Source organism: Nannospalax galili, unplaced genomic scaffold (assembly GCF_000622305.1).
Source record: "Nannospalax galili isolate Female #2095 unplaced genomic scaffold, S.galili_v1.0 scaffold1299, whole genome shotgun sequence".
NCBI classification, from domain to species: domain Eukaryota; kingdom Metazoa; phylum Chordata; class Mammalia; order Rodentia; family Spalacidae; genus Nannospalax; species Nannospalax galili.
The window spans coordinates 1,180,196-1,204,535 of NW_008343660.1; positions in this window are offsets into that span (position 1 = coordinate 1,180,196).

A 24,340-nucleotide genomic window follows, 5' to 3' on the forward strand; every position below is an offset into this window, starting at 1 on the left:
AATTCAACTGTGAACCTAGAAACTTGCAGCCACTTGTGAAAGAGATGTACTGTTGCTCTTGAGTGTGTTACTGAATATGTTAAATCTGTAGTGAAATCTTCTTATAATCATGTAGTTATTGAAAATTAAAAAATAATGATTAAAAAATAATTATTACATGTGAAAACCATTACCGTTGAAATCTACCTGATGAGTTTAGATCCATGTTTAGATGCCAAGGAGCTCAGAAAGTAACCCATTGTCACTAGTAATAACCAGATATATAGAGATTAGAAATGCGTGTGCAAATATCTTAATGTCAATTGCATTGAAAATGAATTTTTCTGTATGAAACTGTGTATTTTAATAATGAAGTGGAGTTCTTTTTTAAAGGTTAAAACCTCATTTAATTTTATGTCTGATAGGGTTTATACTGAGTACAATACTGTATTACCATAATAATTCAACTCTAAACCTAAAAATTTACAGCCAATTTGGAAACAGATGCATCTTAGCTCAGATAATTGTTATTGAATATGTCAATGCTCTTGAAATGAAATGCTTCTTCTAAGTATGTGGTTATTAAATAAATAATTAACAGGGAGGAAAAAACACCTTATATGCTTATATCCCTGTATTAATTTCTCAATAAATTTTTCTTAAAGTTCCATAAAATTTTACAAAATGTTCCACATGTAAAGGCCCCAGTAAACTTCTTTTCAACAGAATTTTTCAAAATATTTTCAAAGATTTCTTCCTTGTCTTATTGTTATGTGAGATCACATTTGGGTGGTTCAGATTTAAATTTTTCTCATTCTTCAGAAGGCAGCATTTTTCATCTCTTAAACTATGTATTTTCTTGGACAATGATAATTTCCTCTTTAAATAATTGTTGAGTTTCCAATGCCTACTTTTAACCTGTGGGACAAACAGGTTTTAGCATACCTTTGGATTAGCCACTGCTGTGTTCTTTACTACTTGAGAGTAAGCTCCCAGTAATCACAGGACTTTGAGCAAATCTTTGTCTTTAGTCCAGACAAAACCAAATGTTATGAACTGGTAAGACTCTGTAGCTAGTGATGCTGACATCATCCTTTCTATTAAAATCACATTAAGAATCTATAGTATGTCTTAAATTTATACAATATGATTTTCCAATTTTATGTCAATAAATCTGGAGAAGAAATAATCTATGTAGAAATCCTACAAATTGATATCCCACAAACCGATTAGGCAACAAAACAGCAGGGTAAGAAACAAGGATGTCCCTGTCATCCTTTTATTATTTAAAATAATTATTAGAAGTTATTAAATTATTGCATGGTACGGAAACTGCCTTTCATTATAAAATTCCTTCCTTCTTTCCTGCCCTCCTTCCCTTCTTTTTCTTTATTTCTGATGTTATAGTTTAATTTCCCTGCAGGAAATTAAAGGAGAGACTTTAGTATGCAACTGGTTCTATTGGCTTCCTGTCTCTAAAGGAATACAATTTTATTTCCAGAAATCTAGGACACCATCAGGTGTAAATATCACTAAAGATTTTATAACATGTTTTAAAAATAAACATTGTACTCAATGTTCCCCCCAAACAAAAGTTATCAATATTACTGTACAAATGCAGTTTGCAAAAATGAGCAGGCAGGGCCGGTGATGTTCTTTACAGCCTCTAGGAGTGCTGCTTGATGGGCCCTGTCAAGATGACACCTCAGCATGGGAAGCACCTGAATGGATGCTTCCCAACTGGCACAATTGCCAAAGATGATGTCTCTTGTGTTGTCAAGATGCAAGCATTATGTAGTGTCTTATCTATATAGGGTTGGAAGACATTCTGTTTTCCCCTGGGAACCTGAGAGGAGGTACAGCAATGCTAAGCTCGCATTGAAATTACAAAAATTTTCCGCTTAAATTTGAGTAAAAAATCTATGGATGCTCAGATTCCTTGCATAAAATTCCAGAGTGTTTGCATGTGACATGTTCACGTGCCCCCCTAAATACTTTAAGACATATCTAGATTACTTGTAACAGCCAAAGCAATGTAAGTGCCATGTCAATAGGTGTCCTACGTATTGTTTAGTGAACAGTCACAAAAATGTCTGTGAGCATTTGGTCCAGACACAGTTTTTTTTCAAATATGTTCATTTTACAGATGGTTGTATCTGTGGGTGCAAAAATTGTGGATGAAGAGGGTTGGCTATATTCTCCTAGCAAATTCCAAGTATATAATACAGTGCTGTTAATTATAGTTGCCATGCTAGACATTACATTCCCAGCACTTATTCATCCTACAACTGAGAGTAGGTGTATTTTGGCTGGCATTTCCCTGCTCAGCAATGTCTTGATGGCGGCTCATGGCAAGAAAATGTATCAAGGAAGGAACCTGACACAAACACAAACCAAAGCCCAGAAACTTTTGGGAGGATGAGCTCTATAGTCCTCAAATAGAGTGATCAAAATATTCCAATTTGTACCCCAGGACAACTGTTAGGCCTCCCAGAAGACAGAGTTAACTTGGTCGTATAACCCCTAAAGAATGTTTGAAGAATGAACGTTGTTGCCACGTGGTTTTTCATCACAGTATCACCAGTAGGAGCAAAAGCCTTGATGGATACCTACACAAGACAGTCTCACGCAGAACTTTATTTGGCTCACTCCGTCTTGGACTTATTCTTGGGAGCTCTAGAATATGAGCATTTCTCTTTGGAATCTTGTCTTGATGAACGGTTCATGAACTTTTAAACACACTGTCTATATTTTACTTTTACATACTAAGTCTTATATTTTCTCTCCTTCCATACAATAGTTTCTTTCTTAAAAATACCACCTAACACTTTTTAATCTCTTCCATGTCTTTCTACATATTTGAGCACACTACAAAATAAGGCCACTTACACATCTCTACCACAGTCTTCTCTACTGATAGTCTCCACTTGACCCTCAGAAGCAATAAGCATATTTCTTCAAAGTCCACTCTGGAATTTTATGCAAGGAATTTGAGCATCCATAGTTTTTTGTATCTTTAGGACAGGAGTTCTAGAATCTGTCCCCTGCAGATACGGAGAGAAAAATGTAGCTCTTATGTATTCTTAGCACTGGGGTAGAAAATATGATCACTATACCAGGTGATAGGAATGTGAGTTAATGTAATTGTGGCCATCTTTTCACAATATGTACACATACCAAATAATCATGTCATAGCTCTTATATGTCTAGAACTTTGTCAATTATGCCTCAGCGAAAATGGGGAGAGGTCTTACAGATCTACTCCTCAAGATTAGTACAGATTCAAACATGAGAGAACAGTCAGATCTACTTTGCTCCCAGCCACAGCTGTCTTTGTCACTGTGATACTCTCAAAATTATTTTCACTGTTTGTAGTTGATATTTTGTTCTCAAATTACACATCTGAGATTTTACAAAAAATTTTAATATCTCTCAGAAAAGACTCAGTGTGTTTCTGGCAAGGAGGCTCTTAAACTATCATCTTCTATATTCCTAGTTGTCACCTGATTTAAGGCCAAGAGAAAATTTTCAAACGTCTTTGAATTCTTCTTTTTACACGGCTATAAATGTAATGTGTCTGAGTTTGTTGCTCCATTTATTATAAGTTTTCTAGTGCTTGGAGACAAAGTTTTAGGTCAATTTTGCTAACTGTGTAGAACACAAATGCAAGCCTAACTTTCCTTTTGGTTTTAACATTCAGTCTTAACTTAGATTTTCCTAGACTTTGGCTTTTTCTTTATATTTAAGTCTAAGTAACCTTGGGAACTCTTCAAATATTTTCATAAGAAACATTATAAAAATATTGACGTTAAGATAGCTGTAAGAAAGTTAAATATATTCTGCGCCTGCCCCTCCCTCCCTCCTTCCTGTGTCCCTCTCTCTCCCTTCCCCTCCCTCCCTCCCTCCTTCCTTCCTGTGTCCCTCTCTCTTCCTTCCCCTCCCTCCCTCCTTCCTTCCTGTGTCCCTCTCTCTCTCTTCCCCTCCCTTCCTCCCTCCTTGCCTTCCATACTTCCTTTCTTCCTTTTTTGGTTTAATGTCTATTTGGTGACTGCTCAGTGTATTTGTTATTGAGTTTAAAACAATATTTTTTCTTAACTATGCTTTGATAAAACATAGCAGTTCTGTGACTGAATGTGTTTTTCCTTTACACCAAGCAAACCATTAGTTCTGGAGAAAACACCAGCTGGCATTCTCTAATTCTTCTTAGTTCTGATATATTTCCTGCGTGAGAGCTCAGTCCCACAAGACTACCTGACATTTGAGACGTCGGTCACAAGTGTGGGGTTCCTCTGACCTCCTTCTCCAGGTTCAATTAATTTTCTAGAGTGGCTCATAGAGGCCTGGGAAGCATTTAAGTTCATTATATAGAACACAAATCAATAGCCAGATGAGGAGACATAGGAAGGGCTTGGAAGGTCCTGTGCCCATGCCTCCTAGCATGTAAGTGTGCCTAGTTTACCTTCACAGAGCCTTCCAAGTGCAGACTTTGGGGTCTTTATCAAAGCTTCATTACAATGGCTATTGGTGAGCAATTTAATCTTTATCCTCTTTCCTCTTGCCAGGGGTGTATATAGGGTTCAAAGTTTTAGCCCATTAATAATGCTTTGGTCTTTCAGGTGACCAGCCTCACTACTGAAGTTAGTTAGCCTGCAAGCCAACAGCCATCTCATTAGCACATAAAGACACTCATCACTGGAGTTCCAATGACTGTACCTCGGGGCCCAGAGATCAAATACGTAATTCATTATATTATAGTTACAAAAATGCTTCAGTGCCAGAAAAGTATAGAGTGGCACTTGTTAGAAAGACAGAAACTGGTGAGAAATGTTTGAATAAAATTGTGGTTATGTAGGAACAATTCCAAATTATTTCCAGCTCTATATAGTCAATGATTCTAGTCACTTGCTCCTTTTCAAATTTATGGGTGTTTTTAATGGCTTGGAGAATGTTTTTCCTTGTTAATTTAATTACTTCTGAGAAAGCTTTCTCTCTTTCTTGTGGGAAAGGAAGCTTCTAGTTGAGGTCTCTAAGGACAGCTTTGATGGATTATGAAGGACGGATGAATTGGCAGGGTTGTGCTCTTATCCTTGGGAGACAGTCATTTTGTTGATATAAGAGTGTGCACATGATCTTAGGGGTGTGGAAAGTCAGGTCATGTTTGAATTCTGTGTCTTCTTAGGTAATTTTAAAGACACTTTTTTACTAGCAGAATGTAGTGTCTGTTAACTATATAAAGCAATGGATTTCACTGTGGCTTTTTCATACGTGCATAAAGCATACTTTGATCATATTTACCCCTCTAGGACCCTCACTTTTGCCCCCTCCTGCTCTTCTTCTTAATGGTTCCCCTATCCCTGATAGTCCCTCTTGGCCTTTAAATGAATGTACAGTCTATGTAAAACTCCTACTGTCAGAATATTGTTGTTTTTAAATCAGAAAATATTATTCTTAGTTATCAGCATGGAGTTGAGAATAGAAGCTGGTGGCCATACAAACTAAATTGGAATCCCGATTTCTCCATATACTAGCTATGTGTACATCTTGTACACATGTTCTACTTCAACATAAATGGGGATCGTGTGAAGGACACAATCATTTTCAAGAGGATTAAATGAGTTATGGTGTAAGCACTTTGGTACTGCTGTACAGAAAGTAAACAGTTAAGAAACATTGACTATTTTATCCTTTAGTTTTCAGATTACCATATACAAGATTTTCTCATCTTTCCTATATTTGAATGGCAAAAGAAGATGTAGATACAAGTGATCTTAAAACCATGCATAGAAAAACAACACTCAGTTAACATTTGGGGGAACATCCTGCAAGTGAGTATTCTGGCTGCTCCTGAGTTTTTAAGTGGAGAGGAATTTGTCTTTCCTTGAGGTAACACTTTCCATTCAGACAGTTTTACTAAAACTTATCTCACTGATAGGGTCCAAATACTTGAAGATAGCTTTTGCATGTATTTACCTTTTTTGTCTTCTTTTTTCAGAAAACCCCCAAATTCTCACATTCCTAAACTAATATAATTTCTATGTGCAAAATACCTATCCTTACATTTACAAATATCCCAGTCACCACTCATCTAAGAAGCTTCTTTTGTACCATACAGAGACTATTACAGAGTGCCACAACTGGTCACACACAGACATTGTCTGTGAATTGCCCAAGTCTAAGTGTCACATGTACAATGCAACTTCTAGACCTAAGATTCATGGAATATAGAACAAGGAGTAAAGAAGACAATAATGCATATCTAAATTCTCATTAATGAAGCTCCCTCATGCAACAGAGGGCCAGGAATACCAAAGTTTTCAAATTGCCAAAGTGTGGAGACTAAGAGCCTGCAGAATGCTGGTCCTTGGACAGGACTTCCATATTAAAGTATACTCACCCAGGGCTCAGGGACCACTGCAGAAGGCAGGGTGGAAAGATTGTAAGAGCCAAGGAGAAGAAGGTGCATGGCCATTTGGGAGTAAGGTCCTATATATAAGCTCCTGGGACTCTGCTCATATGAATCTACAGCATACACAAGATCTATGCAAACTCAGACAAAAAGTTAGCATAGAACTGGGGAAATGGACAGCTAACCCCAATCTTAGCTGAAGAAATATTGTCAATTGATTACTGCTGGGTAAGAAAGAGCTGATCTTCCTAAAGTGAGAGGTTCTAGATAGGCTGACTAGACCTCAGTAGATGAACTTGCACTGAGGGACATATGGGGACACTAACTTGACAAGGTAGGCCTTAAAGCAAATGACAGAATGTATGAATTCCAGCTGCGGGGGTGGGGGGGGGAATATGGGAGGGTGTCAGTGGGGAAGGAGGTAAAAAATGATTAAGATTGATGAGATGTTCTGTATGAAATACACAAAAATTCAATAAAAATAAAAAATAAAATAAAATAAACCAAAACAAAAAATAAAATTCTGTTCTGAAGTTCTTGCTTACCCCAATGTCTTAAGTGTATGCCCTATGATTCCCTCCCATAGTTTGAGTGTTTCAGGTTTTAAAGTCTTTGATCCACTTAAAATGCATTTTTGTTTAAAGATATTAATCTAATTTCATTCATTCTTCTGCAGATAGATATCCAGTTTTGCCAACATCATTTACTGAATGGGCTCCTTTCCACTGTGTGTGTCACCCTCTTTGTCAGAAATCAGGTGTCCGTAGCTTGGTTGCTTTATTTCCAGGTCTTCTATTCTGTCTACCTGTCCACCATTGGTCTACCTGTCTGTTTCCATGCCAGCAGCACACTGTCTTTATCACTACAGCCCTGTATCCCAGATCTGAAGCTGGGCATTGTGATGCTTCCAGCTTTGCTTTTACTCCTTAGGATTTCTTTGACCATCTGTGGTCTTTCATGATCAATATGAATTCTTGGATTTCTTTTTTTTAATATTTTATTATTTTTATTTTATATGTATGTGTGTATTGCCTGCATGTAGGTAAGTGCACCCACTTCGTGCAATGCCCACAGAGGAAAGAAGAGGCTGTCAGATCCCCTGGAACTGGAGTTATGGACAGTTGTTAGCTGCCATGTGGGTGCTGGGATTCAAACCTGGATCTTCTGCAAGAACAGTCAGTGTTCTTAACCACTGAGCCATCTCTCCAGCCTGGAATGCTTTTTTCTAAATCTATGAAATGTGACATTAGAATTTTGATAAGTGTTGCATTAATCTGTAGATTGATTTTGGTGGTATCAACATTTTTATAATGTTAATTCTGTCAATCCAGGAAGTGGCTGGACCTTTAGGAAGTGGGGCCAAGGGCAAGAAAGTTAGGTTATTGGAGGCATTCCCTTAAGATTTGGGTACCAGGGACCCTTCTTTCTTCTTTGTTTTCTACCACCATGAGCTGACAGACTTCCTCTCCCAGGTGTTCCCACCATGATGTAGTATGTCCCAAGGCCCCAAATGATATGAGCCAAAATAAACATTTTCTCCTTTTAAGTTATCTACTTAAACAGCTTAACAGAGTTGTCACAATGAAAGCCAACTAGCCATGGATCTAGTATTTGCCACAACAATGGAGAACTGACTACCACACACAGATATCACAAGAACAACAGCATGGTGTGTCTGCGAAGCCCAGAGTTTTCTGGGCATTATGATTGCTCATATTTCCAGCACTTTCACTGTCATCTGCTTGCACCCCCATTTGCACACAGGAAACCAAAATCATGCAATGGTGCTAGAGCCCGTGTTTTCTCCCTCTACAGCCTGTATTTTTCACACAGCAGAACTCTGCTGCCTCAAATAAGCTTAAGTAACAGGCCTCGCTCTGAACAACTAAGTAGGAGACAAATTTTGCAACAGAGATCTAACTACATTATTGATTTTAAAATCAATTTTTTAAAGACTGACAATCCAATAGAACAACAGACAATGAGTTCAGCTGCCAGATTCACAGATAAAGAAACACAAACAGCCAATAAGTGTGTTTTAAGAAGCTCAATGTGACTCAAAGTTTTGGAAGGCACATTAAAATAACAAAATACCTTTCACTGGGGCTAGAGAAATAACTCCGTAATGAAGAGCACGGATTGCTCTTGTAGAGGACCTAACTTTGGTTCCCAGAAACCACAACTCCATTTCCAAGGGATCCAACACCCTCTTCTGGCCTCCTTGCGCATTGTGTGCACATGATGCATTTATATACAGGTAGATAAAATATTCATACACATAAAATTTTTTTTTAAATTAAGTAATATGTAAAAGTTATTTAGCTGATAAAATTGGAAAAAAATAAGAAAAATGGTTAATAGTGTAGGGATAACAGAAACTTTTACCATGAATGAAAATGAATTAATGTTCTTGGGTAAAATTGTACCTTGGTACGTTTTGAATTGGACAATAACCATTTAAATTTAAGTACACTTGCTATCTAAGGCAGCAATTCTACTTTCTGAGTCTACTCTGAATTTATATGACAGCACACAAATGTAGGTGCAAGGGTGTCAATGACCACGTTGCTAACCTCAGCAAGCAATGTCTGTCTTTAAGAGATTATTAAAAGCACACAACGCACTAACACAATAGAACATTGTGTGGCTTTGGAAAATATTATTCCATTTTTAGACCACTGAAATATAACTATGTAATATTAAGTGAACAATGTGGATGGTAGATTGCAGAGCAGACTACAGTATGATTCTACTCATAAAAGAACAACACAGATATAAGGTCATTTATGTACTATACATGCACTCATATATATTCACACTGTGTACATATATATATGTACATATATTCATACTGTATCAATTACACCTTTTACAACTGTGCACATGTTTATGAAAACAAAATTCCTGGAATGATATAACACATAGCAAACTAAGATGAAGGCTGGAGCATGACAAAGAATATTTTTATCTAGCTTCTTGTTAGTACCATGTACTCGGGAATAGATCAGGAATATGTTTCAATGTTTGGAACATTACAAAAAGCAGAACTCAATGAGATTGCCTTCTGATCAAAATTTTTCAGTCCTATAAGTTTTCATTAACTGAGCAATTGTTTTATGTTAGTTATTATGCCAAGCACTTCACATACATTGCTAAAATAGTTCATATATTAAAACACATGAGTGCTAGACTTAAAACAACCACCCTAACATTGAAAGCATGCTCCAAACCTGCAAATATTATGGTCCATTGCCTCCACAGGAAAGCATAATAGTATAATTTAGAATGTATTCTAATGATGGGAAGAGAAATTAAGAAAAAACCAACAATATTTTTGATTTTGAAGAACTCCAAAAGAGAAAAAGTTTTCAAATACCCAATCAATGTAAATGATGCTTTCTTTGTCATTGAGGCCAAAACCCACCATGTTTACTAGGTCTAAAAAGCTTCAGCTACTTTAAATTATGTCATCATTTTGCAAAGAGTCTATGCCTGCTAAAAATAGTCTCTGCAAACAGGAAAGTTCCATACCAAGTTAACTTATCTTTTCTTCCATCACTATCTAGAAAATACATGGGAAGTTTTACAATCTGAAATTGAATTGGAACAAAATGTATATGTAGAAATTGATTGGTTGATTAGAATATTATAGGCAAATAAAACATCTTTGAAAAAGAGGAGAAAGGAGAAAATTCTGGAAATCATGGCCTGATATCCATTTATCTTAAAAGAAGACAAAAAAGGGGCTGGAGAGATGGTTCAGGGGTTAAGAACACTGACTGTTCTTGCAGAAGACCCAGGTTTGAATCCCAGCACCCACATGGCAACTAACAACTGTCCGTAACTCCAGTTCTGGGGGATCCGATGGCCTCTTCTGTCCTCCGCGGGCATTGCATGGCATGGGTGCACTTACCTACATGCAGGCAATACACGCATACACATAAAATAAAAATAATAAAAGCCATGTGTATTTGGCTATGTTTACAGTACCACACACGTGTTTCCTCCCGTTGAGTGGGCTTTTAGTACAATTAGGTAGCTGTTGATCGCCTCTAAGATAAAATCGCTACTACTGCATCAATGTCGTATGCTGTGCAGGTCATCAATGTGGTTATTTGGTCTTGAATCTGGTATTGGACCATCTATTGATGTTCTCCCTTGATACCTTGCATAGTGCTTTCCAAAGCTATGATAGCTGGCCTTCAGGGGAAGTGGCATCCAGGCCAGATCCAGCTCTATTGCTCCAAATCCCGTGTCTGAAGTTTATTCTTTCTTCAGCAGAGGGGACTTACCTTCAAGTTCTGGGAGGCAATCAAGGGCTGTGGCAATAGCCTGTGTAATTTTGGCAGTTTCTTGGACCACCCTGGCCAACAACTCAGAGGAAGGTTTCTCCCGTCTAGCACTGTTTCTTGTTATGTAGCCATCAGCTATACACATGGACTCATGTGTAACTTGTCATTAGGTTGTTGGACTAATATGTTTTCCTCTGTTATTTTCCACTAGCTAAGCTTTATTTATTCCTCTTCTCTCCCTGTCTAACCCTTCTATCACGGTTTCCCCATTTAAAGAGTCCCCATTTTCCCCATTTCTCCCTCGATAATACCAGTCTCCTATGGTCCCACTTCTCCTGAGCTCCTTCTTTCCCTTTATTCCCAAAGTTCCTACTATGACCCTCTGTCTCTCCTCCCATTTAACTACCCCCATTTTACACATGTCTTCCTTAGTAACACCTGTCTCCTACTGTTCTTCTCTCTCAGGTTCCTTCCTGCCCTTTATCTCACTGGTTCTTTTCATTATCCTATTTCTGGCAGTTACATTAGGATACATACTCACATGTAAAGATTTAGTGGTAGGCTATATGTGAGGGAGAATATACATTGTTTGTCTTTTTGAGTCTGTGTTACTTCACTTAGTGTAACAATTTCTAGTTCCATCCATTTACCTGCAAATTTCATGATTTCATCTTTCCTTACCACTGAGTAGAACTCCGTTGTGTAAATGTACCACATTATCATTATCCACTTGTCAATTGAGGGACACTTAGGTTGCTTCCATCTCTTAGCTATTGTGAAAAGAGCAGCAACAAACATGGATGTACAAGTATCTCTGCAATAGGATGAGTCTTTTGGATATATGCCAAGGAGTGGTATAACCGGGTCAAATTGTAGGTTCATTTTTAGATTTTAAGAGTCCTCCACACTGCTTTCCACAGGGGTTGCACGAAGTTGCACCCACCAGCAATGAATGAGTGTTCCCTTCTCTCCACATCCTCTCCAGCATTTGGTATCATTTACTCTCTTGATCTTAGCTAGTCTGATTGTGGTAAGGTGAAATCTTAAAGTGGTTTTAATTTTCATTTCCTTAATTATTATCAATGTTGAACACTTTTTAAGATGTTTCTTAGCCATTTTTATATTTTCTTTTGAGAAGTCTCTGTTTAGATCCTTAGCCAATCTTTTAGTTGGGTCACTTGCATTCTTGATTCTGTGTTTTTGAGTTCTTTATGTGTTCTGAATGTTGAACCTCTGTCAGATGTGTCACTGGTGAAGCTTTTCTCCCACTATGTAGGTTTTCTCTTCACCTTCTTGGTTGTTTCTTTTGATGTACAAATGCTTTTTAGTTTAAGGAGGTTCCACTTGCTGATTTTTTACCTTAATCCCTGAGCAGTTGATGCCCAATTTAGAAAGTCCTTTCCTATACCTACATCTTGTAGGCTATTACCAATGTTTTCTTCTAACAGTTTCAGAGTTTCAGGTTTCACATTGAGGTTTTTGATTGATTTGGAGTTAATGTTTATGCAAAGTGAAGGATAAGGATCTAGTTTCATTCTTTTACAGGTGGAGATCCAGTTTTGCCAACATCATTTGCTGAAGATGTTATCTTTCCTCCAGTGTATGTTCTTGGCCCCTTTGTCAAATATCAGGTGGCTGAACTTTCATGTACTCATGTTTCGTTCTTCAATTATGCTACATTGATCTATGGGTCTATTTTTATGCCAATAGCGTGCTGTTTTTATTACTATAGCTCTGTTTTTATTACTATAAGTTTTGAAATCTCATATATTAATACCCCCCAGTGTTGCTCTTTGTGCTCAGGTTGCTTTGGCTATCTGGGGTCTTTTGTGCTTCCATATGAATTTTAGGATGTTGTTTTTATTCTGTGAAGAATGTCATGAGGATTTTGATTGGCATTGTATTGAATCTATAAATGGCTTTTGGTAGAATGGTATTTTCACTTTATTAATTCTTCTACTTTGTCCTTCCATCTTCTAGTGTCTTTAGTGTCTTCCTCAATTTCTCTTTCTTTCTTTCTTTCTTTCTTTCTTTCTTTCTTTCTTTCATTCTGTCTGTATGTCTGTCTGTCTTTCTTTTCAATTTCTTTCTTTAAATATTTAAAAATTTCATTGTAGAGATCCTTAATGACTTTGGTCAGTTTTATTACAAGATATTTTATTTTTTGAGGCTATTGTGAATGGGAAGTTTTCCTTGTACTCTTTCTGCAATTATTTGTTATTGATATATAGAAAGACTACTGATTTTTGTAGATTAATTTTATAACCTTCTACTTTACTGAAAATGTTAATCATTTCTAAGAGGTTTTTGGTGGAATTTTTGGCATCTCTTAGGTACAATATCATATCATGTGCAAAAAGGGATAATATGACCTCTTCTTTTCCAATTAGTACTCCTTTAATTTCCTTCTTTTATCTTATTGGTCTACCAAGAGTTTCAAGTGCTATATTAAAAAGGAGCAGAGATAGTGGGCAGCCTTGTCTGGTTCCTGACTTTAATGGGAATGCTTCCAGTTTTTCTCCATTTAAGATGATGTTGGCTGTGGATTTGTTGTATATGACTTTGGTTACGTTGAGGTATGTTCCTTCCTGTCTAATTCACTCTAGGAATTTTTAAATAAATGCATTTAAAATTTTGTCAAAGACCTTCTCTTCATCTATTTAGATGATCATGTGGTTTTTGTCTTTGAATCCATTTATATGATTTATGGCATTTATTGACTTGTGTATATTGAATCATCCCTGCATCTCTGGAATGAAGCCGACTTGATCATGCTGGATGATCTTTTTTACCATCTTTTTGATGTGCATCTGTATGTGGTTTGCCAGTATTTTGTTGAGAATTTTTGCATCCATGTTCATTAAGGATATTGGTCTATAGTTTTCTTTTTTGGTTCTGTCTTTACCTGGCTTTGGATTAGAGTAATGCTGGCTTCCTAGAAGGAATCTGGGAGTTGTCCTTCTATCTTTTTTAATAATTTAAGAAGTATTGGTTGTAGAATTTCATTAAGTGTCTGGTAGAGTTCTGCTGTGAATTGATCTGGGTCTGGGCTTCTTTTTTTCAAATGGGAGGTTTTGTATTACTGTTTCAATTTCCTTATATGTTATGGATCTGTTTAAGCTGTTGATCTCTTCTTGGTTTATCTTTGTTGATTCCCATGATTTCAAATACCCATCCATTTCTTTCAGGTTTTCAAATTTAGTAGTGTATAGGTTTTTGAAGTATTCCTTTAAAATGTTTTAGATCTTTTTGTTGTCTGTTATGTTTCCCCTCTTATCTCTGATTTTGTTTATTTGGAGTTGCTCCTTCTTTCTTTTGGTTAACTAGGCTAAGGGTCTATCTTGTTTGTCTTTTCAAAGAACCAGCTCTTAGATTTGTTGATTTTTTTTGTATTGTTTTCTTTGTTTCTATTTCATTAATTTCTGCTTTGATTTTTGTTATTTCTTCTTGTCTGCTGAGTTTGTGGGGTTTTTTTGTTGTTGCCTTTCCAGAGTCTTGAGTTGCAACATTACATCATTTATTCTTGCTCTTTTTTATTTTTTTAGTGTAGGCACTAAGACCTAAACTTTCCTCTTGGACCTTCTTTTAAAGTGTCCCAGAGGCTTTATTGTGTTGTATTGTTCTTTTCGTTGAATATCAGGAATACTTTTATTTCTTTCTTAATTTCTCCTTTGACCCACTCATCATTCAGGAGTGTGTTATTTAATATCTATGAGTTCATGTAGTTACTAGGGCTTCTTCCAGTTTTGATTTTAAGCTTTATTGCATTGTGGTCTAATGGCATGCATGGAATTATTTCAATTTTTTTTTTTTTTTGTATTTATTGACATACGTTTTGTGCCCCAGTATGTAGTCACCTTTGGAGAAATTTCCATAGGGTGCTGAATAAAAAGTATATTCTTTGCTGCTTGGGTGGAATATTCATTAGATGTCTGTTAGGTCCATTTAACGTATGGTATTGTTTAATTTGGATGTCTCTTTGTTTGTTCGTTGTCTCGCTGACCTGTCTAATGGAGACAATGGGGTATTCAAGTCCCCTAATGTTAGAGTATCAATAAGCCCCATAAATTGAACAGGTCTGGACTGTAGAATTGTCTAGTCTATCTGTTGGAGGACCTACCTTTCCAGTCTCACCGGTCAATTACCTGGTGATAGAACCACTCCCAGGAAGGCAGGGTCACCTTAAGTTATGCTAAATAGATGGGCGGAATACCTAGTGTGTTAATAAGGTAACAAATATTTCTGCTTGGAACTAGCTCAGATCCCCGCAGAACTTCCAGACCAGCCACAGCCATGTAGGTCTCTGTAAGTCTGTCTGCTTTCCTGAACTCTTCAGGAAAACGTAATTTCTCCTGTTCTTCTTCATGCCTTTCTTACTAAACATGCTTTCCCTAAGGCTTTGGGCTGCCCCTAGCATTTTGTGTTTCTTCACTTTTTCTCTAAAGCTTCCTTCTCCCAGCCATGTGGCTTGAGTCAACCACATCTCTGACCTCCATGCAGGCTCTAACCCTGCATGGCTCCATGGCTTTCTTTCCTTCTTCCCACCATTCACCTCCTCAGTGCAGCTGCCAAGATTACCAGCTCGGCTGCTCTGAGGATTTTTCTTTAAGATTCTAATAAAATTGTAAAAGCTTCCGTTTGGGTCCATCTTAAATTCTTTTATGAATGAGACTAAGCACCCTCTAGGAGACCCTCTTCCTCCCTGTTTCACTACTATCAGTGAGTTGGGATTAGTCTGTGTCTTAAAGTCCTGTAGTACTGTTTTTATGAAGTTAGGTGCACCAGAGTTTGATACATATATGTTCATGATTGTAATATCTTCTTGGTTAATTATTCCTTTTTTCAGAATGAGGTGACCTTCTTTATCTCTTCTGATTATTTTCAGTTTGAAGTCTATTTTGTCAGATATTAGAACTGCAACTCCTGCTTGTTACTTAGTACCATTTTCTTGGAATATTTTTTTCCATCCTTTCACCTTAAGGTAGTGCCTGAAGGTGAGATGGATTTCTTGCAGACAAGAAAAAGATGGGATTTTGTTTCTTAATCCATTTGAGTAGCCTGTTATCTTTTTGACTGGGGAGTTCAGTCCATTGATATTTGAACTTCTTATTGAAAGATATATATTGATTCCCATACTTTTTATTTCTGTTCATATTCTTGGTCTAACTTTGTGTTTCCACAGTTTAGTTTCTTTCTGTTGCCCATTGAGTATAGTTGCTTCTTTCATCAGCTTTGTATCGCTTCAAAAATTCTCTGGAAGGCTGGTTTTGTGGACATGGATTCTTTTCAGCCTATTCATGTCATAGAAGATTTTTCTTTGCTGGGTGAAGATATTTTTGCTGGGTAAATTATTCTGGGTTGGCATCTATGGTCATTTAGAATTTGGAATACTTTGGTCCAGGCTCTTCTGGCTTTCATAGTTTGCATTGAAAAGTCGACTGTAATTCGGATGGGTTTCCCTTTAGATGTGACTTGTTTTTCTTTTGCAGCTTTCAGTATTTGTTCTGTACAGCTTTGTTCTATACATTTAGTGTTTTTACTATGATGTGCTGTGAAGAGTTTCTTTTCTGGTCCTGTCTGTTTGGTGCTCTATATGCTTCTTGTACTTGTATGGGCATGTCTTTCTTTAATTTTGGGACATTTTCTTCTACAATCCTGTTGAAGATCTGGTCCACACCATTTTCCTGAGATTCTTCTTCCTCTATGCCTATGATGCATAAATTTGGTCTTTTTACGGTGTCCCATGTTTCCTGCATATTCCATTCCTGAGTTTCCTCAAATTTTTTATAATCTTTACTTAAGTTGGCCAACTTTTCAACTTTATTGCCCTGTTTTGATACTCTGTTTTTGGTTTTCCATTTCATTCATTCTATTGGTGAGGCTTTCTCCTGTCATTTCTAATTGGCTTACTGAGTGTTTCACTTCCTTCTTCATTTCAGCCTGTTTTCTTCAATGTTTCTATCTGTTTTGTGAATTCAGTCAGAAGTTTATCCTTCTCTGAGTTCTTTGATTTGTTTGTGTGTTCTTTAAATTCATTATATTGTTTATTATTGTTCTTCTAAATTCTGTGTCCTGGGTTGTCTTGAGGGGGCACTTGTTGTAAAACTCTTCTATAGGACTGTTGAAATTTGATGGGGACATATTTTGGGTTTTTCATGTTATTTTTTTGTTGTGATTTTGGCACATGGATTTCTTTTGTTGTTTGTGATTCTGATGAGATGCAAGCCTTCCTTTGTTGAGTTGAATTTGTTTCTGTTTGTATACTTGATTTACCTGTGCCTTCTTTCTTTAACTCACTATGTAGACCAGGTTGGCCTCGAACTCACAAAGATCTGCCTGCCTCTGCCTCCCAAGTGCTAGGAGTAAAGGCATGTCCCACCACAACCGGCTTCTTGGTTTTCTTATTCTGTGTGAAAAGCTTGTTGGTCTAGGCTTCAGGTTCTCCGTGTTGATTTTGTGTTGGAGGGACCAGTTGGCTCTAGTTCAGCTACACAGGAATTCCAGCAGAAGCCCAAGTCAGGTGGGTATCAGATGCTCTGAGGCTTCCTCCTAAGGTCTGGGTGCCTCTAGCCATCAGGCACAATACAATTTGGGAAGCTTGTTAGGCAGAGGCTGGATTCGGGCTATTTCCATCAGTCTGACAAAGTCTGGGATCCTACTAAAGGATGGGGATTCCTAACCCTTCAGCAGTGGGAGGGGCTGTAGATGATCCCAATGTAAGGGAATGGACAGGACCCGATTTGGAGAGCTACCAAAGGATAGTCCAGAGATCTGGGGTACTAAGAGCAAAAGGGGACTGTGTCCAAGGCTAGGAGAACAGAATGTGGGTTCCAGTGAAACAGGGAGAAAGAGGGTACCCTAGAGGGTTCTTAGTCTCATTCATAAAAAAATTTAAGAATGGACCGAAATGGAAGCTTTTACAATTTTATTAGAATCTTTAAGAAAAATCCTCAGGGTAGGTGAGCTGGTAATCTTGGCAGCTGCTTTGAGGAGGTGAAAGAAGTAAAGAAAATCATGAAGCCATGCAGGTTTAGAGTCTGCATGGAGGTCAGACACTGGCTGACTTACATTGTTGTGGCTGGTCTGGAAGTTCTTCAGGGACCTGAGCTAGTTCCAGGCAGAAATATTCGCTACCTTATTAACACACCAGGTATTCTGCACGTCTATTTAGCATAACCTGCCTTCCTGGGAGTGGTTCTATCACCACGTAATTGACCAGTGAGACTGGAAAAAAATGGGTCCTCCAACAGATAGACTAGACATTTTTTTATAGTCTGGACCAGTTAATTTATGGGCCTTATTGATACTCTATTACCAAGATACTGGAGTTGCTCAGGCTGTAGGGAAGTCAAGGCACAGTGGGTAGAGTCGGACTTACCAGGGAAGAAGGCTGGTCTGGGGAATTCAAGGCAAGTTGGGGGGTGGGGACAGCCTGTGACGGCTCTAAGAAACTGGACTGAAAAATTGAGGTGGTCAGAGTTCAGTGGGTCAGGATGCAATGGACAGATTTGGACTACAAGGGTAGGTAGTTCAGAAATCTGAGGTGCTGAGAACAAAAGCCGGCCTGTGCCCAAGCTAGGAGGGAAACAGGATGTGGGGTCGGGGCCAGAGCAGGATTTTAATATCACCGGTACTAGCCCTAAGTATAAACAGATAGGGTTACATGAAGTTTAAATGTTTCTGCACAGCAAAGCCTAGTACATAGGCAACCCACAAAATGTGAGAAAACCTTTATCGGCTCTACTTCAGATAGAGGTCTAATACCCGGAATTTACAAAGAACTGCAGAAATTAAATACCAAGCAAATAAAATTGCAGATCAGCAAATGTGCTAAGGAACCGAACAGAAAGTCTTCAAAATAAAAAACACAAATGGCCAATATGTGTTTTAAAAAAATGTTTAACATCCCTAGTCATCAGGGAAATGCATATTAAAATTACTTCGAGAAACCATTTCACTGCAGTCACAATGGCTGACATCAAGAAATCCACTACAAACTTTGGAGAGGATGTGAGGAAAGAGGAATCCTTTTTCTGTCTTGTCTGATAATTCTGGGTTTTCTTTTATATATTTATGTATTTGTTTATTAAAATGAGCTCTCATGAGTACCACTTAACTCATGAAATGATCCACTGAAAATAACTTCATATACCCACGTGTTCTTCCTCATCCCAAACTCTTGAGCTGAATTACATTTATTTACTCTTGCTTTGAAATGTCATCTATATACATATATATGTACATAAGCATGAATGATGCAATATATATACCTGTTGATATAATGCACTGTTGTTTTGTTAAAGGATTTTACAAATGTTCATGTTATGTGAAACCCTCTGTTCTTGCTTTGTTTACTCCATGCTGTCGTTCACTCATTTTTTACTGCTGTACAATAGTTTATTGTATTAATATACTATAGTTTATCAATCACTCTTTTTCATGTAATTTTGTCTTTAAAATTTCATTATTATGAGCTTCTATGCACCCACTTAAATTCATGTGTAAGTGTTCTTCTAGTATTTATACTCTAAGTAATAATACTGAGTCACTGAGTGTGTGAATGGTTAACTTTGAAGTATAATACCAAATTGCTTTAAAAATTATTTGCATCCTTGATTATGTTCAAGTTAGGGTCTCCTTAAGCTAACATTACTAGAATATTTTAAATTACATTACCCACATGTCCAAGAAATTATGATAGATTTTTGATCAGGTGATTCTCATAAGTGCATTTCGAATTCTCAATGACTGACAGCCCTCGATCTCTGCAAACTCATCTCCCATAGGAATATTTCTAGCTGGCTGAGTCATCAAAGCCCCACTGCATTCCTGCTGTGTCTGACTTTCCATGTCTTCCGTACTGATGTCAATGTACTTCTAGCAGAGGATTTAATTTATTTGTATTCATTAATTTTTATTTTATTTTTATGAGCAAACGTTTGCCTGCATGTATGAAAGTGCATCATGTTCACGCAATGCCCATGGGGGCCAGAAGAGGGTTCCAGAGCTCCTGGAGTTGCAGACAGTTGTTAGCCATTATGTGGGTGCTAGGAACTGAACCTTTGTCCTCTGCAAGAGCAGCCAGTGCTCTTAACCACTGAGCCATCTCTTCAGTCCCTCTAGCAGAGAATTTAAGAATGTAAGAATTTAAGAATCAAGACCAATAGAGCTTTGTCTTCCACACTACAACCACTAACCAAAGCTTATTCATACCTAGGGGTAGGTCTCAAAAACTTGTCTCCTATGTATTCCAGCAAAACTTTTATCTTACTCTAGAAGTATTTTATTATGAGTGATTTTACATTATGTTGTATTTCATACATAACACATCATTAGTGTGTTGCCTGAAGGCAGAAATTATATTAATATGACTTTCTTTCCAAGCATTTAGTTGAAGCTGTTTGTTGTTGAATAAAATGAAATAAAATTATATACAGCATTTGGTCTATTTTCATAGTCTTGATACTGACTATAGAAGAACAGCTAGCTCATACAGGAAACTCCAACTAGCTGCCGGCTTTATTACCATGACACCAATTTAGAGCATTAAACACTTAACCTAGTACTATGCCCAGATAATACATGTTAAGACCCAAGTCCTAAACATACTACTTGGACCATATGATAGTGTTAGAATTTGGGATGAGAAGGCAACATGAGAATGAAGAAGTAGGAACTAAATCCAACCTCAACAGATGTGCATAATTTTATTAGCCACAAGGGGCAGGCAACCTTTCTGCAGAAATGGAGGTTGTGCATCAGGGTTGGAGGAGGTCTGGAATTTATAGGTGGGCCCAGAAAGTCCCAGAAGGTGGGTCATGCCTTCTTGGGTGGTGTCATGCTCCTTTCTGGGATCTGGGAAGGTGAGATGGGGACTTCTGACAGGGGAACCAGTTATCTTCTGCAAGGTGGTTGGTAAGGGACCAGATCTACAAGGAAGCCTATAAGGAACGAGGCACCTTTTGATAAGGAACCAAATGTCTAGGCTAGAAGCTGTGTGTTCTGAGACAGAATTATCTTCCTCCTGGAGTGGGAGGCTGGGTGGGTAGATGGTCCGTTCATTCCATCATTTGTCAGGCAGATTTTCCTTCAGGTAGAAATAAGTTTACAAAATACAGGCATCTAGTAGCATCCCGTTTTCCTAACTTTCCCGGGCATCATCTTCTCTAGACTTGATCAGGTTGGAGAAAACTGCTCTTATGGAATGTTTCTGGTGAAAGATGAAACAACAGGTTCTACAGGTTCTGAAAGAGGCATGAGGTACCCAAGCAGACTCCACACATGGAAGGCCACTGTCTATCACTTCCTGCAGGGTGCCCTATGCACCTGATGGTGCTTCAAACAGTGCTGACACCTGAGTTTATCAGCCAACATTAGCTTTCATGGGTACAAGACCTTCCACTGTGTGCTATAACATTATTTTTGCAAAGCATCATTTCCAAAGGACTTTGCAGCAATGGGAAAAGCCATAAATTACTTTCCATTGCTAGGATAAGTCATGTGTCTGTTTAAGTATACAAACACCTTCAGAGAGTTATTTGTGATCGCACCATTTTAGACTTGGTAGAGCAACATAATAAAGCAAAGTCTCTTTAAGCATTTGAGGGTCCTCTCTCTGCAGTCTGAAGCATGCAGATGCAGGTAAGGATAAGGATACACTGGAGAGGAAAACATATTTCTCCAGAGAAACAGAATAAGACAAGTGAAGAGTTGAAGGGCCCAGAAAAGGGATAATGATTAAAATTTCAGGTATTCTTGAACTACTGGATGAATTCAAAATGCATGAGTGGCTCCATTTTTAGAGTGTGGTACAGAAGAAAAAGTATCCTTGCACATTTACATCTAAATATTGCTGACTTGGAGTTTCAACAAAGTGATTCATGTTACTATGAATTGGAGATGGCAAGATCTGTACCATCACGGAAGTTGCCAGTCTGTTGAGTTCTCACGTTCCATTTATTTGAGCTTCTGGATCTTAAAATAGTAAAAAATTATTTCTGTCTTACTGCATAAACACATAAGTATAGTAAAAGAAAGTTTATCTTGTACTGTTTAAAAAGCTAAGGAAACAAAGTACTTTTAAAATATTGGTAATATAATTATTTTGGAAGCATCACTAGACTTCTCTGTAATTAGATAATGAACCAGATGCCACAAACTGGAAGAGGGAGTAGAAAAGTATTTCTTTTCTCTTTAAAGGAATGTTACTTGGAACTTTCTGGTTTTAATTTTTTAATTTTTGCTTTATGAATGTTTTGCCTGCATGCACATAAGTGTACCACATGTGTGAAGTGCCCAAGGAGGCCAGAAAAGAGTGTTGGGTTCCCTGGATCTGGAGTTACAGATGGTTGTTAGCTGCCATGGTGTGCTGGCAACTAAACCTGGTCCTCTGCAAGAGCAGCTAGTGCTCTTAACTGCTGAACCAACTCTCCAGCCCCAAATTTTCTGTTCTCATTATAAGTAAGAAGACTTAAGAATCCTAGGCTGGGCATGGGTGTGGATCTCTGTGAGTTCAAGTTTAGCCTGGTCTACATCGTGTGTTCCAGGCCAGCTGGGGCTGCAAGGACACCCAGTTTCAAAAAGACCCCCCCCCCCAGAATAAAGAAAGAAATTAAAAATAATTGCAACCTCATTCTCCACCTTGGTTTTCTTGTTGGACTGATCTTCGGATTTGCTTATGTATTAAAATAATTCAGTCTTCTCAAGACAGCAAGAAGATTCTGAAGAACATGCTTAGAAGGAAGAGAGCAGGATGGCAGTTCTTTAGTCTAAAGAAATAGTGTGTAGGATTAGGAAGAATCCAGGTTCTTGACCATCTTCACTTCAGAGTAAAACATGATTAAATTGCAATTGGGATGAAGAAGCATGGATTTGCTTTGTCTTTCAGAGTCTATAGACCCCAGTAGATTCCAGTGATAATAGGGAGCAGACGAGTGCAGAATTCAACTGCTTGTCTCTGATACTGGAAGATTCTTCAGACATTTTGTATATATCACCTTGAAATACCCAGAAGCTCAGTACCAGAATGCAGATGCCCAGCCTTATAAATCAGGTGGTGGGATTCTTTTCTTCTTTGAACAGTACAAAACATTGGTCCAGTCCACAGGCGCTTTTGTTTGTTCTATAACAATGACGGCAACTCAATTTAAGTGTCTAATGACCAAGCCAGCCATACACAGCAGCAAAAATTTAATAGCAACCTTATCTGGAATGTTGGCAAGAAACCATTAAAGCTCTTCAGTTTACAAAACAATTGGCTTTAATTTTTAATACTGTTAAGCAGTAGGGGGCAGATAAGCACATTAGCATATCGTTGCCTTTTTATAAACAGGATTTAATCCACCATATTCTGATAGTGTTGGGCTAAGTACCTTATGTCATACAGTTTTAGATTTGAGCGAATAGTACAAGGATTTCTTTTTTCTTTCAAAGGAAGTCACAATGCTTGCTTCCCCATGATGGGTAGTGGAAGGGTTCATATATCAATGAAGTTTGAAGGCAAAAACTTGGACATGTTTCCTTAGGGAAACGTAAGACTTCTTGAAATAAATTTGAGTTACAATAAGAATCAAACCATTAAGAAGAACTTTTCTCAGTTCAAGGTAGAAGCATTAGCTTCATCACGTTCCTGTACTTCTCTCAGTGGGAAGTGGTGAGACTATATGACCGCAAGCTCCTCATCTGTTTCTGGGTTTTTTTGTACTTAAAACATCTTTTATTGCTGCATGAAAAGAACCCAGGAGTAAATTTCAGACATTCTCTTTCTCAAGGAAGTAGACATATATTTTTATTGTTGTAGTATGTCTTCAGATAATTTGGAAAAAAGGCCTTAACAGGATTGCTATAGCTGAAGAGCTGAGCTTGGATGCTTTTTAAATGACTTACAGGGAGGGGATACAGACTCACACTCAATTTAAGCCAGTTTGTGCTGCAAGGCATTCAGTATACACACTGCTCACTTTCCTGGAGCACTAGGTTTTCTTGTTAATGACAAATGTAACTGATGTTTTTATAACAAAATAGGCACAAAAGTATTAGGACTATATCCAGCAACTTACCTGCATTTTTTTTAACTTTTACAAAAACTTTATTTAGAATTTCATACATGCATGTAATGTGTTTTGATCAAATCCATGCCCACGCCCTCCCTTCCAACATCTCCCATATCTCCCCATCACTTTTTTCTTTTTCTTTTTTTTCTTCTTTCATTTATTTATTTTTATGGGGCTTTTGGGTACTCTAACATTCCCCCCACTGAAGATGTAACCCTAAAATCTTTTAAGGATTAGATACAAGCTCCCAAATACTTTCAACATTTTTGGCCTTAGGAATGGAGTATATTGCTAAGAGGCCCAAGGACATGTTGACTTTTAGCCAAGAAGCTGGCTACTTTTCTTTGGAGTCTTTTCACCCTAACTGCCTAGCCAATTCCTACCTCCTACTCTTATCACACCATCCTCTCAAGGGATTACCCGAATTACCAATAAGGGATCGGGACGCAGACCGCTCTGGCTTCTTCCATGCTGAACAGGGACTGCAGGGTGAGGCAACTGGATTACCCCTTCAGTGCGTCTATCTAAAAGACTCCTGAATTGCATAACTCTTATATGTAGGGGGAAAAATAAAGTCCTTGAATCGTGATTGGGAGATGTGCAGGAGAAGT